The sequence below is a fragment of the Hydractinia symbiolongicarpus genome, chromosome 2 (genome assembly GCF_029227915.1).
Source record: "Hydractinia symbiolongicarpus strain clone_291-10 chromosome 2, HSymV2.1, whole genome shotgun sequence".
Taxonomy (NCBI): Eukaryota; Metazoa; Cnidaria; class Hydrozoa; order Anthoathecata; family Hydractiniidae; genus Hydractinia; species Hydractinia symbiolongicarpus.
Window position 1 is genome coordinate 38,695,836 of NC_079876.1, and position 23,999 is coordinate 38,719,834.

A 23,999-nucleotide genomic window follows, 5' to 3' on the forward strand; every position below is an offset into this window, starting at 1 on the left:
CTCCCTGGGTACTTTCTTTGTATACTTTTGACTATGCGGGCCGAGTCCGGGGTTTACCGGAAATGGCGGGTTTTCGTTTGCCGGCGATTAAACTTCTTTTATTCAGGGTCTCATCAAAAATGAAAACATTTTTGAAAACTACAAGTCTCAAGCGTTTTAGTGGTGAAAAGATAATTTAAAAAATCGTTTTGGAAATGAGTTTACTCACAGGGTACTTTCTTTGTATACATTCGACTATACGGGCCAAGCCCGGTATTTACGGGAAATGGCGGGTTTTCGTTTGCCGGCGATTAAACCACTTTCATTAAACGTCTCATCAAAAATGAAAACATTTCTGAAAACTACAAATCTCATGCGTTTTAGTGGTGAAAAAATAATTTAAAAATTCGTTCGGGAAATGAGTTTACTCACTGGGTACTTTCCTTGTATACTTTTGATTATACGGGCCGAGTCCGGGACTTACGGGAAATCGCGGGTTTTCGTTTGCCGGCGATTAAACTTCTTTTATTCAGCGTCTCATCAAAAATGAAAACATTTTTAAAAACTACAAGTCTCATGGGCTTTAGTGGTGAAATAATAATTTAAAAAATCGTTTGGGAAATGAGTTTACTCCCCGGGTACTTTCTTTGTATACTTTTGACTATACGAGCCGAGTCCGGGGTTTACGGGAAATGGCGGGTTTTCGTTTGCCGGCGATTAAACTTCTTTTATTCAGCGTCTCATCAAAAATGAAAACATTTTTGAAAACTACAAGTCTCATGCGTTTTAGTGGTGAAAAGATAATTTAAAAAATCGTTTTGGAAATGAATTTACTCATAGGGTAATTTCTTTGTATACATTCGATTATACGGGCCAAGCCCGGGATTTACGGGAAGTCACGGGATTTCGTTTGCCGGCGATTAAACCTCTTTTATTAAGCGTCTCATCAAAAATGAAAACAACTTTGAAAACTGCAAGTCTCATACGTTTTAGTGGTGAAAAGATAATTGAAAAATTCGTTTGGGAAATGAGTTTAGTCACAGGGTACTTTCTTTGTATACATTCGACTATACGGGCCAGGCCCGGGATTTACGGGAAATCGCGGGTTTTCGTTTGCCGGCGATTAAACCACTTTCATTAAGCGTCTCATCAAAAATGAAAACATTTCTGAAAACTACAAGTCTCATGCGTTTTAGTGGTGAAAAGATAATTTAAAAAATCGTTTTGGAAATGAATTTACTCATAGGGTACTTTCTTTGTATACATTCGACTATACGGGCCAAGCCCGGGATTTACGGGAAATCGCGGGTTTTCGTTTGCCGGCGATTAAACCACTTTCATTAAGCGTCTAATCAAAAATGAAATTATTTCTGAAAACTACAAGTCTCATGCGTTTTAGTGGTGAAATAATAATTTAAAAAATCGTTCGGGAAATGAGTTTACACCCCGGGTACTTTCTTTGTATACTTTTGACTATACGGGCCGAGTCCGGGATTTACGGGAAATCGCAGGTTTTCGTTTGCCGGCGATTAAACTTTTTTTATTCAGCGTCTCATCAAAAATGAAAACATTTTTGAAAACTACAAGTCTCACGCGTTTTAGTGATGAAAAAATAATTTAAAAAATCGTTCGGGAAATGAGTTTACACCCTGGGTACTTTCTTTGTATACTTTTGACTATACGGGCCGAGTCCGGGATTTAGGGGAAATCGCAGGTTTTCGTTTGCCGGCGATTAAACTTCTTTTATTCAGCGTCTCATCAAAAATGAAAACATTTTTGAAAACTACAAGTCTCATGCGTTTTAGTGGTGAAAAAATAATTTAAAAAATCGTTCGGGAAATGAGTTTACTCCCTGGGTACTTTCTTTGTATACTTTTGACTATGCGGGCCGAGTCCGGGGTTTACCGGAAATGGCGGGTTTTCGTTTGCCGGCGATTAAACTTCTTTTATTCAGGGTCTCATCAAAAATGAAAACATTTTTGAAAACTACAAGTCTCAAGCGTTTTAGTGGTGAAAAGATAATTTAAAAAATCGTTTTGGAAATGAGTTTACTCACAGGGTACTTTCTTTGTATACATTCGACTATACGGGCCAAGCCCGGGATTTACGGGAAATGGCGGGTTTTCGTTTGCCGGCGATTAAACCACTTTCATTAAGCGTCTCATCAAAAATGAAAACATTTCTGAAAACTACAAATCTCATGCGTTTTAGTGGTGAAAAAATAATTTAAAAATTCGTTCGGGAAATGAGTTTACTCACTGGGTACTTTCCTTGTATACTTTTGACTATACGGGCCGAGTCCGGGATTTACGGGAAATCGCGGGTTTTCGTTTGCCGGCGATTAAACTTCTTTTATTCAGCGTCTCATCAAAAATGAAAACATTTTTAAAAACTACAAGTCTCATGGGCTTTAGTGGTGAAATAATAATTTAAAAAATCGTTTGGGAAATGAGTTTACTCCCTGGGTACTTTCTTTGTATACTTTTGACTATACGGGCCGAGTCCGGGGTTTACGGGAAATGGCGGGTTTTCGTTTGCCGGCGATTAAACTTCTTTTATTCAGCGTCTCATCAAAAATGAAAACATTTTTAAAAACTACAAGTCTCATGCGTTTTAGTGGTGAAAAGATAATTTAAAAAATCGTTTTGGAAATGAATTTACTCATAGGGTAATTTCTTTGTATACATTCGATTATACGGGCCTAGCCCGGGATTTACGGGAAGTCACGGGATTTCGTTTGCCGGCGATTAAACCTCTTTTATTAAGCGTCTCATCAAAAATGAAAACATTTTTGAAAACTGCAAGTCTCATACGTTTTAGTGGTGAAAAGATAATTGAAAAATTCGTTTGGGAAATGAGTTTACTCACAGGGTACTTTCTTTGTATACATTCGACTATACGGGCCAAGCCCGGGATTTACGGGAAATCGCGGGTTTTCGTTTGCCGGCGATTAAACCACTTTCATTAAGCGTCTCATCAAAAATGAAATTATTTCTGAAAACTACAAGTCTCATGCGTTTTAGTGGTGAAAATTAATTTAAAAAATCGTTCGGGAAATGAGTTTACTCCCTGGATACTTTCTTTGTATACTTTTGACTATACGGGCCGAGTCCGGGATTTACGGGAAGTCGCGGGTTTTCGTTTGCCGGCGAATAAACTTCTTTTATTCAGCGTTTCATCAAAAATGAAAATATTTTTAAATACTACAAGTCTCATGGGCTTTAGTGGTGAAATAATAATTTAAAAAATCGTTCGGGAAATGAGTTTACACCCTGGGTACTTTCTTTGTATACTTTTGACTATACGGGCCGAGTCCGGGATTTTAAGGGAAATCGCAGGTTTCCGTTTGCCGGCGATTAAACTCCTTTTATTCAGCGTCTCATCAAAAATGAAAACATTTTTGAAAACTACAAGTCTCATGCGTTTTAGTGGTGAAAAAATAATTTAAAAAATCGTTCGGGAAACGAGTTTACACCCTGGGTACTTTCTTTGTATACTTTTGACTATACGGGCCGAGTCCGGGATTTACGGGAAATCGCAGGTTTTCGTTTGCCGGCGATTAAACTTCTTTTATTCAGCGTCTCATCAAAAATGAAAACATTTTTGAAAACTACAAGTCTCATGCGTTTTAGTGGTGAAAAAATAATTTAAAAAATCGTTCGGGAAATGAGTTTACTCCCTGGGTACTTTCTTTGTATACTTTTGACTATGCGGGCCGAGTCCGGGGTTTACGGGAAATGGCGGGTTTTCGTTTCCTGGCGATTAAACTTCTTTTATTCAGGGTCTCATCAAAAATGAAAACATTTTTGGAAACTACAAGTCTCAAGCGTTTTAGTGGTGAAAAGATAATTTAAAAAATCGTTTTGGAAATGAGTTTACTCACAGGGTACTTTCTTTGTATACATTCGACTATACGGGCCAAGCCCGGGATTAACGGGAAATGGCGGGTTTTCGTTTGCCGGCGATTAAACCACTTTCATTAAGAGTCTCATCAAAAATGAAAACATTTCTGAAAACTACAAATCTCATGCGTTTTAGTGGTGAAAAAATAATTTAAAAATTCGTTCGGGAAATGAGTTTACTCACTGGGTACTTTCCTTGTATACTTTTGACTATACGGGCCGAGTGCGGGATTTACGGGAAATCGCGGGTTTTCGTTTGCCGGCGATTAAACTTCTTTTATTCAGCGTCTCATCAAAAATGAAAACATTTTTAAAAACTACAAGTCTCATGGGCTTTAGTGGTGAAATAATAATTTAAAAAATCGTTTGGGAAATGAGTTTACTCCCTGGGTACTTTCTTTGTATACTTTTGACTCTACGGGCCGAGTCCGGGGTTTACGGGAAATGGCGGGTTTTCGTTTGCCGGCGATTAAACTTCTTTTATTCAGCGTCTCATCAAAAATGAAAACATTTTTGAAAACTACAAGTCTCATGCGTTTTAGTGGTGAAAAGATAATTTAAAAAATCGTTTTGGAAATGAATTTACTCACAGGGTAATTTCTTTGTATACATTCGATTATACGGGCCAAGCCCGGAATTTACGGGAAGTCACGGGATTTCGTTTGCCGACGATTAAACCTCTTTTATTAAGCGTGTCATCAAAAATGAAAACATTTTTGAAAACTGCAAGTCTCATACGTTTTAGTGGTGAAAAGATAATTGAAAAAATCGTTTCGGAAATGAGTTTACTCACAGGGTACTTTCTTTGTATACATTCGACTATACGGGCCAAGGCCGGGATTTACGGGAAATCGCGGGTTTTCGTTTGCCGGCGATTAAACCACTTTCATTAAGCGTCTCATCAAAAATGAAAACATTTCTGAAAACTACAAGTCTCATGCGTTTTAATGGTGAAAATTAATTTAAAAAATCGTTCGGGAAATGAGTTTACACCCCGGAAACTTTATTTGTATACTTTTGACTATACGGGCCGAGTCCGGGATTTACGGGAAGTCGCAAGTTTTCGTTTGCCGGCGATTAAACGTTTTTTATTCAGCGTCTCATCAAAAATGAAAACATTTTTGAAAACTACAAGTCTCATGCGTTTTAGTGGTGAAAAAATAATTTAAAAAATCGTTCGGGAAATGAGTTTACTCCCTGGGTACTTTCTTTGTATACTTTTGACTATACGGGCCGAGTCCGGGATTTACGGGAAGTCGCGGGTTTTCGTTTGCCGGCGAATAAACTTCTTTTATTCAGCGTCTCATCAAAAATGAAAATATTTTTAAATACTACAAGTCTCATGGGCTTTAGTGGTGAAATAATAATTTAAAAAATCGTTCGGGAAATGAGTTTACACCCTGGGTACTTTCTTTGTATACTTTTGACTATACGGGCCGAGTCCGGGATTTACGGGAAATCGCAGGCTTTCGTTTGCCGGCGATTAAACTCCTTTTATTCAGCGTCTCATCAAAAATGAAAACATTTTTGAAAACTACAAGTCTCATGCGTTTTAGTGGTGAAAAGATAATTTAAAAAATCGTTTTGGAAATGAGTTTACTCACAGGGTACTTTCTTTGTATACATTCGACTATACGGGCCAAGCCCGGGATTAACGGGAAATGGCGGGTTTTCGTTTGCCGGCGATTAAACCACTTTCATTAAGAGTCTCATCAAAAATGAAAACATTTCTGAAAACTACAAATCTCATGCGTTTTAGTGGTGAAAAAATAATTTAAAAATTCGTTCGGGAAATGAGTTTACTCACTGGGTACTTTCCTTGTATACTTTTGACTATACGGGCCGAGTGCGGGATTTACGGGAAATCGCGGGTTTTCGTTTGCCGGCGATTAAACTTCTTTTATTCAGCGTCTCATCAAAAATGAAAACATTTTTAAAAACTACAAGTCTCATGGGCTTTAGTGGTGAAATAATAATTTAAAAAATCTTTTGGGAAATGAGTTTACTCCCTGGGTACTTTCTTTGTATACTTTTGACTCTACGGGCCGAGTCCGGGGTTTACGGGAAATGGCGGGTTTTCGTTTGCCGGCGATTAAACTTCTTTTATTCAGCGTCTCATCAAAAATGAAAACATTTTTGAAAACTACAAGTCTCATGCGTTTTAGTGGTGAAAAGATAATTTAAAAAATCGTTTTGGAAATGAATTTACTCACAGGGTAATTTCTTTGTATACATTCGATTATACGGGCCAAGCCCGGAATTTACGGGAAGTCACGGGATTTCGTTTGCCGACGATTAAACCTCTTTTATTAAGCGTGTCATCAAAAATGAAAACATTTTTGAAAACTGCAAGTCTCATACGTTTTAGTGGTGAAAAGATAATTGAAAAAATCGTTTCGGAAATGAGTTTACTCACAGGGTACTTTCTTTGTATACATTCGACTATACGGGCCAAGGCCGGGATTTACGGGAAATCGCGGGTTTTCGTTTGCCGGCGATTAAACCACTTTCATTAAGCGTCTCATCAAAAATGAAAACATTTCTGAAAACTACAAGTCTCATGCGTTTTAATGGTGAAAATTAATTTAAAAAATCGTTCGGGAAATGAGTTTACACCCCGGAAACTTTATTTGTATACTTTTGACTATACGGGCCGAGTCCGGGATTTACGGGAAGTCGCAAGTTTTCGTTTGCCGGCGATTAAACGTTTTTTATTCAGCGTCTCATCAAAAATGAAAACATTTTTGAAAACTACAAGTCTCATGCGTTTTAGTGGTGAAAAAATAATTTAAAAAATCGTTCGGGAAATGAGTTTACTCCCTGGGTACTTTCTTTGTATACTTTTGACTATACGGGCCGAGTCCGGGATTTACGGGAAGTCGCGGGTTTTCGTTTGCCGGCGAATAAACTTCTTTTATTCAGCGTCTCATCAAAAATGAAAATATTTTTAAATACTACAAGTCTCATGGGCTTTAGTGGTGAAATAATAATTTAAAAAATCGTTCGGGAAATGAGTTTACACCCTGGGTACTTTCTTTGTATACTTTTGACTATACGGGCCGAGTCCGGGATTTACGGGAAATCGCAGGCTTTCGTTTGCCGGCGATTAAACTCCTTTTATTCAGCGTCTCATCAAAAATGAAAACATTTTTGAAAACTACAAGTCTCATGCGTTTTAGTGGTGAAAAGATAATTTAAAAAATCGTTTTGGAAATGAGTTTACTCACAGGGTACTTTCTTTGTATACATTCGACTATACGGGCCAAGCCCGGGATTAACGGGAAATGGCGGGTTTTCGTTTGCCGGCGATTAAACCACTTTCATTAAGAGTCTCATCAAAAATGAAAACATTTCTGAAAACTACAAATCTCATGCGTTTTAGTGGTGAAAAAATAATTTAAAAATTCGTTCGGGAAATGAGTTTACTCACTGGGTACTTTCCTTGTATACTTTTGACTATACGGGCCGAGTGCGGGATTTACGGGAAATCGCGGGTTTTCGTTTGCCGGCGATTAAACTTCTTTTATTCAGCGTCTCATCAAAAATGAAAACATTTTTAAAAACTACAAGTCTCATGGGCTTTAGTGGTGAAATAATAATTTAAAAAATCGTTTGGGAAATGAGTTTACTCCCTGGGTACTTTCTTTGTATACTTTTGACTCTACGGGCCGAGTCCGGGGTTTACGGGAAATGGCGGGTTTTCGTTTGCCGGCGATTAAACTTCTTTTATTCAGCGTCTCATCAAAAATGAAAACATTTTTGAAAACTACAAGTCTCATGCGTTTTAGTGGTGAAAAGATAATTTAAAAAATCGTTTTGGAAATGAATTTACTCACAGGGTACCTTCTTTGTATACATTCGATTATACGGGCCAAGCCCGGAATTTACGGGAAGTCACGGGATTTCGTTTGCCGACGATTAAACCTCTTTTATTAAGCGTGTCATCAAAAATGAAAACATTTTTGAAAACTGCAAGTCTCATACGTTTTAGTGGTGAAAAGATAATTGAAAAAATCGTTTCGGAAATGAGTTTACTCACAGGGTACTTTCTTTGTATACATTCGACTATACGGGCCAAGGCCGGGATTTACGGGAAATCGCGGGTTTTCGTTTGCCGGCGATTAAACCACTTTCATTAAGCGTCTCATCAAAAATGAAAACATTTCTGAAAACTACAAGTCTCATGCGTTTTAATGGTGAAAATTAATTTAAAAAATCGTTCGGGAAATGAGTTTACACCCCGGAAACTTTATTTGTATACTTTTGACTATACGGGCCGAGTCCGGGATTTACGGGAAGTCGCAAGTTTTCGTTTGCCGGCGATTAAACGTTTTTTATTCAGCGTCTCATCAAAAATGAAAACATTTTTGAAAACTACAAGTCTCATGCGTTTTAGTGGTGAAAAAATAATTTAAAAAATCGTTCGGGAAATGAGTTTACTCCCTGGGTACTTTCTTTGTATACTTTTGACTATACGGGCCGAGTCCGGGATTTACGGGAAGTCGCGGGTTTTCGTTTGCCGGCGAATAAACTTCTTTTATTCAGCGTCTCATCAAAAATGAAAATATTTTTAAATACTACAAGTCTCATGGGCTTTAGTGGTGAAATAATAATTTAAAAAATCGTTCGGGAAATGAGTTTACACCCTGGGTACTTTCTTTGTATACTTTTGACTATACGGGCCGAGTCCGGGATTTACGGGAAATCGCAGGCTTTCGTTTGCCGGCGATTAAACTCCTTTTATTCAGCGTCTCATCAAAAATGAAAACATTTTTGAAAACTACAAGTCTCATGCGTTTAAGTGGTGAAAAAATAATTTAAAAAATCGTTCGTGAAATGAGTTTACTCCGTGGGTACTTTCTTTGTATACTTTTGACTATGCGGGTCGAGTCCGGGGTTTTCGGGAAATGGCGGGTTTTCGTTTGCCGGCGATTAAACTTCTTTTATTCAGCGTCTCATCAAAAATGAAAACATTTTTGAAAACTACAAGTCTCAAGCGTTTTAGTGGTGAAAAGATAATTTAAAAAATCGTTTTGGAAATGAGTTTACTCACAGGGTACTTTCTTTGTATACATTCGACTATACGGGCCGAGTCCGGGATTTACGGGAAATCGCGGGTTTTCGTTTGCCGGCGATTAAACTTCTTTTAATCAGCGTCTCATCAAAAATGAAAACATTTTTGAAAACTACAAGTCTCAAGCGTTTTAGTGGTGAAAAGATAATTTAAAAAATCGTTTTGGAAATGAGTTTACTCACAGGGTACTTTCTTTGTATACATTCGACTATACGGGCCAAGCCCGGGATTTACGGGAAATGGCGGGCTTTCGTTTGCCGGCGATTAAACCACTTTCATTAAGTGTCTCATCAAAAATGAAAAACTTTCAGAAAACTACAAATCTCATGCGTTTTAGTGGTGAAAAAATAATTTAAAAATTTGTTCGGGAAATGAGTTTACTCACTGGGTACTTTCCTTGTATACTTTTGACTATACGGGCCGAGTCCGGGATTTACGGGAAATCGCGGGTTTTCGTTTGCCGGCGATTAAACTTCTTTTATTCAGCGTCTCATCAAAAATAAAAACATTTTTAAAAACTACAAGTCTCATGGGCTTTAGTGGTGAAATAATAATTTAAAAAATCGTTTGGGAAATGAGTTTACTCCCTGGGTACTTTCTTTGTATACTTTTGACTATACGGGCCGAGTCCGGGATTTACGGGAAGTCGCGGGTTTTCGTTTGCCGGCGATTAAACTTCTTTTATTCAGCGTCTCATCAAAAATGAAAATATTTTTAAATACTACAAGTCTCATGCGTTTTAGTGGTGAAAAAATAATTTAAAAATTCGTTCGGGAAATGAGTTTACTCACTGGGTACTTTCCTTGTATACTTTTGACTATACGGGCCGAGTCCGGGATTTACGGGAAATCGCGGGTTTTCGTTTGCCGGCGATTAAACTGCTTTTATTCAGCGTCTCATCAAAATAAAAACATTTTTAAAAACTACAAGTCTCATGGGCTTTAGTGGTGAAATAATAATTTAAAAAATCGTTTGGGAAATGAGTTTACTCCCTGGGTACTTTCTTTGTATACTTTTGACTATACGGGCCGAGTCCGGGGTTTACGGGAAATGGCGGGTTTTCGTTTGCCGGCGATTAAACTTCTTTTATTCAGCGTCTCATCAAAAATGAAAACATTTTCTGAAAACTACAAGTCTCATGCGTTTTAGTGGTGAAAAGATAATTTAAAAAATCGTTTTGGAAATGAGTTTACTCACAGGGTAATTTCTTTGTATACATTCGACTATACGGGCCAAGCCCGGGATTTACGGGAAATCGCGGGTTTTCGTTTGCCGGCGATTAAACCACTTTCATTAAGCGTCTCATCAAAAATGAAAACATTTCTGAAAACTACAAGTCTCATGCGTTTTAGTGGTGAAAAAATAATTTAAACATTCGTTCGGGAAATGAGTTTACTCACTGGGTACTTTCCTTGTATACTTTTGACTATACGGGCCGAGTCCGGGATTTACGGGAAATCGCGGGTTTTCTTTTGCCGGCGATTAAACTTCTTTTATTCAGCGTCTCATCAAAAATGAAAACATTTTTAAAAACTACAAGTCTCATGGGCTCTAGTGGTGAAATAATAATTTAAAAAATCGTTTGGGAAATGAGTTTACTCCCTGGGTACTTTCTTTGTATACTTTTGACTATACGGGCCGAGTCCAGGGTTTACGGGAAATGGCGGGTTTTCGTTTGCCGGCGATTAAACTTCTTTTATTCAGCGTCTCATCAAAAATGAAAACATTTTTGAAAACTACAAGTCTCATGCGTTTTAGTGGTGAAAAGATAATTTAAAAAATCGTTCTGGAAATGAATTTACTCACAGGGTACTTTCTTTGTATACATTCGACTATACGGGCCAAACCCGGGATTTACGGGAAACCGCGGGTTTTCGTTTGCCGGCGATTAAACCACTTTCATTAAGCGTCTCATCAAAAATGAAAACATTTCTGAAAACTACAAGTCTCATGCGTTTTAGTGGTGAAATATAATTTAAAAAATCGTTCGGGAAATGAGTTTACTCCCTGGATACTTTCTTTGTATACTTTTGACTATACGGGCCGAGTCCGGGATTTACGGGAAGTCGCAGGTTTTTCGTTTGCCGGAATTAAACTTCTTTTATTCAGCGTCTCATCAAAAATGAAAACATTTTTAAAAACTACAAGTCTCATGGGCTTTAGTGGTGAAATAATAATTTAAAAAATCGTTCGGGAAATGAGTTTACACCCCGGGTACTTTCTTTGTATACTTTTGACTATACGGGCCGAGTCCGGGATTTACGGGAAATCGCAGGTTTTCGTTTGCCGGCGATTAAACTTTTTTTATTCAGCGTCTCATCAAAAATGAAAACATTTTTTTAAAACTACAAGTCTCATGCGTTTTAGTGGTGAAAAAATAATTTAAAAAATCGTTCGGGAAATGAGTTTACTCCCTGGGTACTTTCTTTGTATACTTTTGACTATACGGGCCGAGTCCGGGATTTACGGGAAGTCGCGGGTTTTCGTTTGCCGGCGATTAAACTTCTTTTATTCAGCGTCTCATCAAAAATGAAAATATTTTTAAATACTACAAGTCTCATGGGCTTTAGTGGTGAAATAATAATTTAAAAAATCGTTCGGGAAATGAGTTTACACCCTGGGTACTTTCTTTGTATACTTTTGACTATACGGGCCGAGTCCGGGATTTACGGGAAATCGCTGGTTTTCGTTTGCCGGCGATTAAACTCCTTTTATTCAGCGTCTCATCAAAAATGAAAACATTTTTGAAAACTACAAGTCTCATGCGTTTTAGTGGTGAAAAAATAATTTAAAAAATCGTTCGGGAAATGAGTTTACTCCCTGGGTACTTTCTTTGTATACTTTTGACTATGCGGGCCGAGTCCGGGGTTTTCGGGAAATGGCGGGTTTTCGTTTGCCGGCGATTAAACTTCTTTTATTCAGCGTCTCATCAAAAATGAAAACATTTTTGAAAACTACAAGTCTCAAGCGTTTTAGTGGTGAAAAGATAATTTAAAAAATCGTTTTGGAAATGAGTTTACTCACAGGGTACTTTCTTTGTATACATTCGACTATACGGGCCAAGCCCGGGATTTACGGGAAATGGCGGGTTTTCGTTTGCCGGCGATTAAACCACTTTCATTAAGCGTCTCATCAAAAATGAAAACATTTCTGAAAACTACAAATCTCATGCGTTTTAGTGGTGAAAAAATAATTTAAAAATTCGTTCGGGAAATGAGTTTACTCACTGGGTACTTTCCTTGTATACTTTTGACTATACGGGCCAAGTCCGGGATTTACGGGAAATCGCGGGTTTTCGTTTGCCGGCGATTAAACTGCTTTTATTCAGCGTCTCATCAAAAATAAAAACATTTTTAAAAACTACAAGTCTCATGGGCTTTAGTGGTGAAATAATAATTTAAAAAATCGTTTGGGAAATGAGTTTACTCCCTGGGTACTTTCTTTGTATACTTTTGACTATACGGGCCGAGTCCGGGGTTTACGGGAAATGGCGGGTTTTCGTTTGCCGGCGATTAAACTTCTTTTATTCAGCGTCTCATCAAAAATGAAAACATTTTTGAAAACTACAAGTCTCAAGCGTTTTAGTGGTGAAAAGATAATTTAAAAAATCGTTTTGGAAATGAGTTTACTCACAGGGTACTTTCTTTGTATACATTCGACTATACGGGCCAAGCCCGGGATTTACGGGAAATGGCGGGTTTTCGTTTGCCGGCGATTAAACCACTTTCATTAAGCGTCTCATCAAAAATGAAAACATTTCTGAAAACTACAAATCTCATGCGTTTTAGTGGTGAAAAAATAATTTAAAAATTCGTTCGGGAAATGAGTTTACTCACTGGGTACTTTCCTTGTATACTTTTGACTATACGGGCCAAGTCCGGGATTTACGGGAAATCGCGGGTTTTCGTTTGCCGGCGATTAAACTGCTTTTATTCAGCGTCTCATCAAAAATAAAAACATTTTTAAAAACTACAAGTCTCATGGGCTTTAGTGGTGAAATAATAATTTAAAAAATCGTTTGGGAAATGAGTTTACTCCCTGGGTACTTTCTTTGTATACTTTTGACTATACGGGCCGAGTCCGGGGTTTACGGGAAATGGCGGGTTTTCGTTTGCCGGCGATTAAACTTCTTTTATTCAGCGTCTCATCAAAAATGAAAACATTTTCTGAAAACTACAAGTCTCATGCGTTTTAGTGGTGAAAAGATAATTTAAAAAATCGTTTTGGAAATGGGTTTACTCACAGGGTACTTTCTTTGTATACATTCGACTATACGGGCCAAGCCCGGGATTTACGGGAAATGGCGGGTTTTCGTTTGCCGGCGATTAAACCACTTTCATTAAGCGTCTCATCAAAAATGAAAACATTTCTGAAAACTACAAATCTCATGCGTTTTAGTGGTGAAAAAATAATTTAAAAATTCGTTCGGGAAATGAGTTTACTCACTGGGTACTTTCCTTGTATACTTTTGACTATACGGGCCGAGTCCGGGATTTACGGGAAATCGCGGGTTTTCGTTTGCCGGCGATTAAACTGCTTTTATTCAGCGTCTCATCAAAAATAAAAACATTTTTAAAAACTACAAGTCTCATGGGCTTTAGTGGTGAAATAATAATTTAAAAAATCGTTTGGGAAATGAGTTTACTCCCTGGGTACTTTCTTTGTATACTTTTGACTATACGGGCCGAGTCCGGGGTTTACGGGAAATGGCGGGTTTTCGTTTGCCGGCGATTAAACTTCTTTTATTCAGCGTCTCATCAAAAATGAAAACATTTTTGAAAACTACAAGTCTCATGCGTTTTAGTGGTGAAAAGATAATTTAAAAAATCGTTCTGAAAATGAGTTTACTCACAGGGTACTTCCTTTGTATACATTCGACTATACGGGCCAAACCCGGGATTTACGGGAAATCGCGGGTTTTCGTTTGCCGGCGACTAAACCACTTTCATTAAGCGTCTCATCAAAAATGAAAACATTTCTGAAAACTACAAGTCTCATGCGTTTTAGTGGTGAAAATTAATTTAAAAAATTGTTCGGGAAATGAGTTTACTCCCTGGATACTTTCTTTGTATACTTTTGACTATACGGGCCGAGTCCGGGATTTACGGGAAGTCGCGGGTTTTTCGTTTGCCGGCAATTAAACTTCTTTTATTCAGCGTCTCATCAAAAATGAAAACATTTTTAAAAACTACAAGTCTCATGGGCTTTAGTGGTGAAATAATAATTTAAAAAATCGTTCGGGAAATGAGTTTACACCCCGGGTACTTTCTTTGTATACTTTTGACTATACGGGCCGAGTCCGGGATTTACGGGAAATCGCAGGTTTTCGTTTGTCGGCGATTAAACTTTTTTTATTCAGCGTCTCATCAAAAATGAAAACATTTTTTTAAAACTACAAGTCTCATGCGTTTTAGTGGTGAAAAAATAATTTAAAAAATCGTTCGGGAAATGAGTTTACTCCCCGGGTACTTTCTTTGTATACTTTTGACTATACGGGCCGAGTCCGGGATTTACGGGAAGTCGCGGGTTTTCGTTTGCCGGCGATTAAACTTCTTTTATTCAGCGTCTCATCAAAAATGAAAACATTTTTAAAAACTACAAGTCTCATGGGCTTTAGTGGTGAAATAATAATTTAAAAAATCGTTTGGGAAATGAGTTTACTCCCTGGGTACTTTCTTTGTATACTTTTGACTATACGGGCCGAGTCCGGGGTTTACGGGAAATGGCGGGTTTTCGTTTGCCGGCGATTAAACTTCTTTTATTCAGCGTCTCATCAAAAATGAAAACATTTTTGAAAACTACAAGTCTCATGCGTTTTAGTGGTGAAAAGATAATTTAAAAAATCGTTCTGGAAATGAGTTTACTCACAGGGTACTTTCTTTGTATACATTCGACTATACGGGCCAAACCCGGGATTTACGGGAAATCGCGGGTTTTCGTTTGCCGGCGATTAAACCACTTTCATTAAGCGTCTCATCAAAAATGAAAACATTTCTGAAAACTACAAGTCTCATGCGTTTTAGTGGTGAAAATTAATTTAAAAAATTGTTCGGGAAATGAGTTTACTCCCTGGATACTTTCTTTGTATACTTTTGACTATACGGGCCGAGTCCGGGATTTACGGGAAGTCGCGGGTTTTTCGTTTGCCGGCAATTAAACTTCTTTTATTCAGCGTCTCATCAAAAATGAAAACATTTTTAAAAACTACAAGTCTCATGGGCTTTAGTGGTGAAATAATAATTTAAAAAATCGTTCGGGAAATGAGTTTACACCCCGGGTACTTTCTTTGTATACTTTTGACTATACGGGCCGAGTCCGGGATTTACGGGAAATCGCAGGTTTTCGTTTGTCGGCGATTAAACTTTTTTTATTCAGCGTCTCATCAAAAATGAAAACATTTTTTTAAAACTACAAGTCTCATGCGTTTTAGTGGTGAAAAAATAATTTAAAAAATCGTTCCGGAAATGAGTTTACTCCCCGGGTACTTTCTTTGTATACTTTTGACTATACGGGCCTAGTCCGGGATTTACGGGAAGTCGCGGGTTTTCGTTTGCCGGCGATTAAACTTCTTTTATTCAGCGTCTCATCAAAAATGAAAATATTTTTAAATACTACAAGTCTCATGGGCTTTAGTGGTGAAATAATAATTTAAAAAATAGTTCGGGAAATGAGTTTACACCCTGGGTACTTTCTTTGTATACTTTTTACTATACGGGCCGAGTCTGGGATTTACGGGAAATCGCAGGTTTTCGTTTGCCGGCGATTAAACTTATTTTATTCAGCGTCTCATCAAAAATGAAAGCATTTTTGAAAACTACAAGTCTCATGCGTTTTAGTGGTGAAAAAATAATTTAAAAAATCGTTCGGGAAATGAGTTTACTCCCTGGGTACTTTCTTTGTATACTTTTGACTATGCGGGCCGAGTCCGGGGTTTACCGGAAATGGCGGGTTTTCGTTTGCCGGCGATTAAACTTCTTTTATTCAGGGTGTCATCAAAAATGAAAACATTTTTGAAAACTACAAGTCTCAAGCGTTTTAGTGGTGAAATAATAATTTAAAAAATCGTTTGGGAAATGAGTTTACTCCCTGGGTACTTTCTTTGTATACTTTTGACTATACGGGCCGAGTCCGGGGTTTACGGGAAATGGCGGGTTTTCGTTTGCCGGCGATTAAACTTCTTTTATTCAGCGTCTCATCAAAAATGAAAACATTTTTGAAAACTACAAGTCTCATGCGTTTTAGTGGTGAAAAGATAATTTAAAAAATCGTTCTGGAAATGAGTTTACTCACAGGGTACTTTCTTTGTATACATTCGACTATACGGGCCAAACCCGGGATTTACGGGAAATCGCGGGTTTTCGTTTGCCGGCGATTAAACCACTTTCATTAAGCGTCTCATCAAAAATGAAAACATTTCTAAAAACTACAAGTCTCATGCGTTTTAGTGGTGAAAATTAATTTAAAAAATCGTTCGGGAAATGAGTTTACTCCCTGGATACTTTCTTTGTATACTTTTGACTATACGGGCCGAGTCCGGGATTTACGGGAAGTCGCGGGTTTTTCGTTTGCCGGCAATTAAACTTCTTTTATTCAGCGTCTCATCAAAAATGAAAACATTTTTAAAAACTACAAGTCTCATGGGCTTTAGTGGTGAAATAATAATTTAAAAAATCGTTCGGGAAATGAGTTTACACCCCGGGTACTTTCTTTGTATACTTTTGACTATACGGGCCGAGTGCGGGATTTACGGGAAATCGCAGGTTTTCGTTTGCCGGCGATTAAACTTTTTTTATTCAGCGTCTCATCAAAAATGAAAACATTTTTTTAAAACTACAAGTCTCATGCGTTTTAGTGGTGAAAAAATAATTTAAAAAATCGTTCGGGAAATGAGTTTACTCCCCGGGTTTTTTCTTTGTATACTTTTGACTATACGGGCCGAGTCCGGGATTTACGGTAAGTCGCAGGTTTTCGTTTGCCGGCGATTAAACTTCTTTTATTCAGCGTCTCATCAAAAATGAAAATATTTTTAAATACTACAAGTCTCATGGGCTTTAGTGGTGAAATAATAATTTAAAAAATCGTTCGGGAAATGAGTTTACACCCTGGGTACTTTCTTTGTATACTTTTTACTATACGGGCCGAGTCTGGGATTTACGGGAAATCGCAGGTTTTCGTTTGCCGGCGATTAAACTTCTTTTATTCAGCGTCTCATTAAAAATGAAAACATTTTTGAAAACTACAAGTCTCATGCGTTTTAGTGGTGAAAAAATAATTTAAAAAATCGTTCGGGAAATGAGTTTACTCCCTGGGTACTTTCTTTGTATACTTTTGACTATGCGGGCCGAGTCCGGGGTTTACCGGAAATGGCGGGTTTTCGTTTGCCGGCGATTAAACTTCTTTTATTCAGGGTGTCATCAAAAATGAAAACATTTTTGAAAACTACAAGTCTCAAGCGTTTTAGTGGTGAAAAGATAATTTAAAAAATCGTTTTGGAAATGAGTTTACTCACAGGGTACTTTCTTTGTATACATTCGACTATACGGGCCAAGCCCGGGATTTACGGGAAATGGCGGGTTTTCGTTTGCCGGCGATTAAACCACTTTCATTAAGCGTCTCATCAAAAATGAAAACATTTCTGAAAACTACAAATCTCATGCGTTTTAGTGGTGAAAAAATAATTTAAAAATTCGTTCGGGAAATGAGTTTACTCACTGGGTACTTTCCTTGTATACTTTTGACTATACGGGCCGAGTCCGGGATTTACGGGAAATCGCGGGTTTTCGTTTGCCGGCGATTAAACTTCTTTTATTCAGCGTCTCATCAAAAATAAAAACATTTTTAAAAACTACAAGTCTCATGGGCTTTAGTGGTGAAATAATAATTTAAAAAATCGTTTGGGAAATGAGTTTACTCCCTGGGTACTTTCTTTGTATACTTTTGACTATACGGGCCGAGTCCGGGGTTTACGGGAAATGGCGGGTTTTCGTTTGCCGGCGATTAAACTTCTTTTATTCAGCGTCTCATCAAAAATGAAAACATTTTTGAAAACTACAAGTCTCATGCGTTTTAGTGGTGAAAAGATAATTTAAAAAATCGTTTTGGAAATGAATTTACACATAGGGTAATTTCTTTGTATACATTCGATTATACGGGCCAAGCCTGGGATTTACGGGAAGTCACGGGATTTCGTTTGCCGGCGATTAAACCTCTTTTATTAAGCGTCTCATCAAAAATGAAAACATTTTTGAAAACTGCAAGTGTCATACGTTTTAGTGGTGAAAAGATAATTGAAAAATTCGTTTGGGAAATGAGTTTACTCACAGGGTACTTTCTTTGTATACATTCGACTATACGGGCCAAGCCCGGGATTTACGGGAAATCGCGGGTTTTCGTTTGCCGGCGATTAAACCACTTTCATTAAGCGTCTCATCAAAAATGAAAACATTTCTGAAAACTACAAGTCTCATGCGTTTTAGTGGTGAAAATTAATTTAAAAAATCGTTCGGGAAATGAGTTTACTCCTTGGATACTTTCTTTGTATACTTTTGACTATACGGGCCGAGTCCGGGATTTACGGGAAGTCGCGGGTTTTCGTTTGCCGGCAATTAAACTTCTTTTATTCAGCGTCTCATCAAAAATGAAGACATTTTTAAAAACTACAAGTCTCATGGGCTTTAGTGGTGAAATAATAATTTAAAAAATCGTTCGGGAAATGAGTTTACACCCCGGGTACTTTCTTTGTATACTTTTGACTATACGGGCCGAGTCCGGGATTTACGGGAAATCGCAGGTTTTCGTTTGCCGGCGATTAAACTTTTTTTATTCAGCGTCTCACCAAAAATGAAAACATTTTTAAAAACTACAAGTCTCATGCGTTTTAGTGGTGAAAAGATAATTTAAAAAATCGTTTTGGAAATGAGTTTACTCACAGGGTACTTTCTTTGTATACATTCAATTATACGGGCCAAGCCCGGGATTTACGGGAAATGGCGAGTTTTCGTTTGCCAGCGATTAAACCACTTTCATTAAGAGTCTCATCAAAAATGAAAACATTTCTGAAAACTACAAATCTCATGCGTTTTAGTGGTGAAAAAATAATTTAAAAATTCGTTCGGGAAATGAGTTTACTCACTGGGTACTTTCCTTGTATACTTTTGACTATACGGGCCGAGTGCGGGATTTACGGGAAATCGCGGGTTTTCGTTTGCCGGCGATTAAACTTCTTTTATTCAGCGTCTCATCAAAAATGAAAACATTTTTAAAAACTACAAGTCTCATGGGCTTTAGTGGTGAAATAATAATTTAAAAAATCGTTTGGGAAATGAGTTTACTCCCTGGGTACTTTCTTTGTATACTTTTGACTCTACGGGCCGAGTCCGGGGTTTACGGGAAATGGCGGGTTTTCGTTTGCCGGCGATTAAACTTCTTTTATTCAGCGTCTCATCAAAAATGAAAACATTTTTGAAAACTACAAGTCTCATGCGTTTTAGTGGTGAAAAGATAATTTAAAAAATCGTTTTGGAAATGAATTTACTCACAGGGTAATTTCTTTGTATACATTCGATTATACGGGCCAAGCCCGGGATTTACGGGAAGTCACGGGATTTCGTTTGCCGGCGATTAAACCTCTTTTATTAAGCGTCTCATCAAAAATGAAAACATTTTTGAAAACTGCAAGTCTCATACGTTTTAGTGGTGAAAAGATAATTGAAAAATTCGTTTGGGAAATGAGTTTACCTACTGGGTACTTTCCTTGTATACTTTTGACTATACGGGCCGAGTCCGGGATTTACGGGAAATCGCAGGTTTTCGTTTGCCGGCGATTAAACTTCTTTTATTCAGCGTCTCATCAAAAATAAAAACATTTTTAAAAACTACAAGTCTCATGCGTTTTAGTGGTGAAAAGATAATTTAAAAAATCGTTTTGGAAATGAATTTACTCACAGGGTAATTTCTTTGTATACATTCGATTATACGGGCCAAGCCCGGGATTTACGGGAAGTCACGGGATTTCGTTTGCCGGCGATTAAACCTCTTTTATTAAGCGTGTCATCAAAAATGAAAACATTTTTGAAAACTGCAAGTCTCATACGTTTTAGTGGTGAAAAAATAATTTAAAAAATCGTTCGGGAAATAAATTTACTCCCTGGGTACTCTCTTTGTATACTTTTGACTATACGGGCCGAGTCCGGGATTTACGGGAAGTCGCGGGTTTTCGTTTGCCGGCGATTAAACTTCTTTTATTCAGCGTCTCATCAAAAATGAAAATATTTTTAAATACTACAAGTCTCATGGGCTTTAGTGGTGAAATAATAATTGAAAAAATCGTTTCGGAAATGAGTTTACACCCTGGGTACTTTCTTTGTATACTTTTGACTATACGGGCCAAGGCCGGGATTTACGGGAAATCGCGGGTTTTCGTTTGCCGGCGATTAAACCACTTTCATTAAGCGTCTCATCAAAAATGAAAACATTTCTGAAAACTACAAGTCTCATGCGTTTTAATGGTGAAAATTAATTTAAAAAATCGTTCGGGAAATGAGTTTACACCCCGGGTACTTTCTTTGTATACTTTTGACTATACGGGCCGAGTCCGGGATTTACGGGAAATCGCAAGTTTTCGTTTGCCGGCGATTAAACGTTTTTTATTCATCGTCTCATCAAAAATGAAAACATTTTTGAAAACTACAAGTCTCATGCGTTTTAGTGGTGAAAAAATAATTTAAAAAATCGTTCGGGAAATGAATTTACTCCCTGGGTACTTTCTTTGTATACTTTTGACTATACGGGCCGAGTCCGGGATTTACGGGAAGTCGTGGGTTTTCGTTTGCCGGCGATTAAACTTCTTTTATTCAGCGTCTCATCAAAAATGAAAATATTTTAAAATACTACAAGTCTCATGGGCTTTAGTGGTGAAATAATAATTTAAAAAATCGTTCGGGAAATGAGTTTACACCCTGGGTACTTTCTTTGTATACTTTTGACTATACGGGCCGAGTCCGGGATTTACGGGAAATCGCATGTTTTCGTTTGCCGGCGATTAAACTCCTTTTATTCAGCGTCTCATCAAAAATGAAAACATTTTTGAAAACTACAAGTCTCATGCGTTTTATTGGTGAAAAAATAATTTAAAAAATCGTTCGGGAAATGAGTTTACTCCCTGGGTACTTTCTTTGTATACTTTTGACTATGCGGGCCGAGTCCGGGGTTTTCGGGAAATGGCGGGTTTTCGTTTGCCGGCGATTAAACTTCTTTTATTCAGCGTCTCATCAAAAATGAAAACATTTTTGAAAACTACAAGTCTCAAGCGTTTTAGTGGTGAAAAGATAATTTAAAAAATCGTTTTGGAAATGAGTTTACTCACAGGGTACTTTCTTTGTATACATTCGACTATACGGGCCAAGCCCGGGATTTACGGGAAATGGCGAGTTTTCGTTTGCCGGCGAATAAACCACTTTCATTAAGCGTCTCATCAAAAATGAAAACATTTCTGAAAACTACAAATCTCATGCGTTTTAGTGGTGAAAAAATAATTTAAAAATTCGTCCGGGAAATAAGTTTACTCACTGGGTACTTTCCTTGTATACTTTTGACTATACGGGCCGAGTCTGGGATTTACGGGAAATCGCGGGTTTTCGTTTGCCGGCGATTAAACTTCTTTAATCAGCGTCTCATCAAAAATAAAAACATTTTTAAAAACTACAAGTCTCATGGGCTTTAGTGGTGAAATAATAATTTAAAAAATCGTTTGGGAAATGAGTTTACTCCCTGGGTACTTTCTTTGTATACTTTTGACTATACGGGCCGAGTCCGGGGTTTACGGGAAATGGCGGGTTTTCGTTTGCCGGCGATTAAACTTCTTTTATTCAGCGTCTCATCAAAAATGAAAACATTTTTGAAAACTACAAGTTTCATGCGTTTTAGTGGTGAAAAGATAATTTAAAAAATCGTTTTGGAAATGAGTTTACTCACAGGGTAATTTCTTTGTATACATTCGACTATACGGGCCAAGCCCGGGATTTACGGGAAATCGCGGGTTTTCGTTTGCCGGCGATTAAACCACTTTCATTAAGCGTCTCATCAAAAATGAAAACATTTCTGAAAACTACAAGTCTCATGCGTTTTAGTGGTGAAAAAATAATTTAAAAAATCGTTCGGGAAATGAGTTTACACCCTGGGTACTTTCTTTGTATACTTTTGACTATACGGGCCGAGTCCGGGATTTACGGGAAATCGCATGTATTCGTTTGCCGGCGATTAAACTCCTTTTATTCAGCGTCTCATCAAAAATGAAAACATTTTTGAAAACTACAAGTCTCATGCGTTTTAGTGGTGAAAAAATAATTTAAAAAATCGTTCGGGAAATGAGTTTACTCCCTGGGTACTTTCTTTGTATACTTTTGACTATGCGGGCCGAGTCCGGGGTTTTCGGGAAATGGCGGGTTTTCGTTTCCCGGCGATTAAACTTCTTTTATTCAGCGTCTCATCAAAAATGAAAACATTTTTGAAAACTACAAGTCTCAAGCGTTTTAGTGGTGAAAAGATAATTTAAAAAATCGTTTTGGAAATGAGTTTACTCACAGGGTACTTTCTTTGTATACATTCGACTATACGGGCCAAGCCCGGGATTTACGGGAAATGGCGAGTTTTCGTTTGCCGGCGATTAAACCACTTTCATTAAGCGTCTCATCAAAAATGAAAACATTTCTGAAAACTACAAATCTCATGCGTTTTAGTGGTGAAAAAATAATTTAAAAATTCGTTCGGGAAATGAGTTTACTCACTGGGTACTTTCCTTGTATACTTTTGACTATACGGGCCGAGTCCGGGATTTACGGGAAATCGCGGGTTTTCGTTTGCCGGCGATTAAACTTCTTTAATCAGCGTCTCATCAAAAATAAAAACATTTTTAAAAACTACAAGTCTCATGGGCTTTAGTGGTGAAATAATAATTTAAAAAATCGTTTGGGAAATGAGTTTACTCCCTGGGTACTTTCTTTGTATACTTTTGACTATACGGGCCGAGTCCGGGGTTTACGGGAAATGGCGGGTTTTCGTTTGCCGGCGATTAAACTTCTTTTATTCAGCGTCTCATCAAAAATGAAAACATTTTTGAAAACTACAAGTCTCATGCGTTTTAGTGGTGAAAAGATAATTTAAAAAATCGTTTTGGAAATGAGTTTACTCACAGGGTAATTTCTTTGTATACATTCGACTATACGGGCCAAGCCCGGGATTTACGGGAAATTGCGGGTTTTCGTTTGCCGGCGATTAAACCACTTTCATTAAGCGTCTCATCAAAAATGAAAACATTTCTGAAAACTGCAAGTCTCATGCGTTTTAGTGGTGAAAAAATAATTTAAACATTCGTTCGGGAAATGAGTTTACTCACTGGGTACTTTCCTTGTATACTTTTGACTATACGGGCCGAGTCCGGGATTTAGGGGAAATCGCGGGTTTTCGTTTGCCGGCGATTAAACTTCTTTTATTCAGCGTCTCATCAAAAATGAAAACATTTCTGAAAACTACAAGTCTCTTGCGTTTTAGTGGTGAAAAAATAATTTAAAAAATCGTTCGGGAAATGAGTTTACTCCCTGGGTACTTTTTTTGTATACTTTTGACTATACGGGCCGAGTCCGGGATTTACGGGAAATCGCGGGTTTTCGTTTGGCGGCGATTAAACTTCTTTTATTCAGCGTCTCGTCAAAAATGAAAACATTTTTAAAAACTACAAGTCTCATGGGCTTTAGTGGTGAAATAGTAATTAAAAATCGTTTGGGAAATTAGTTTACTCCCTGGGTACTTTCTTTGTATACTTTTGACTATACGGGCCGAGTCCGGGATTTACGGGAAATCGCAGGTTTTCGTTTGCCGGCGATTAAACTTCTTTTATTCAGCGTCTCAACCAAAATGAAAACATTTTTGAAAACTACAAGTCTCATGCGTTTTAGTGGTGAAAAAATAAATTAAAAAATCGTTCGGGAAATGAGTTTACTCCCTGGGTACTATCTTTGTATACTTTTGACTATACGGGCCAAGCCCGG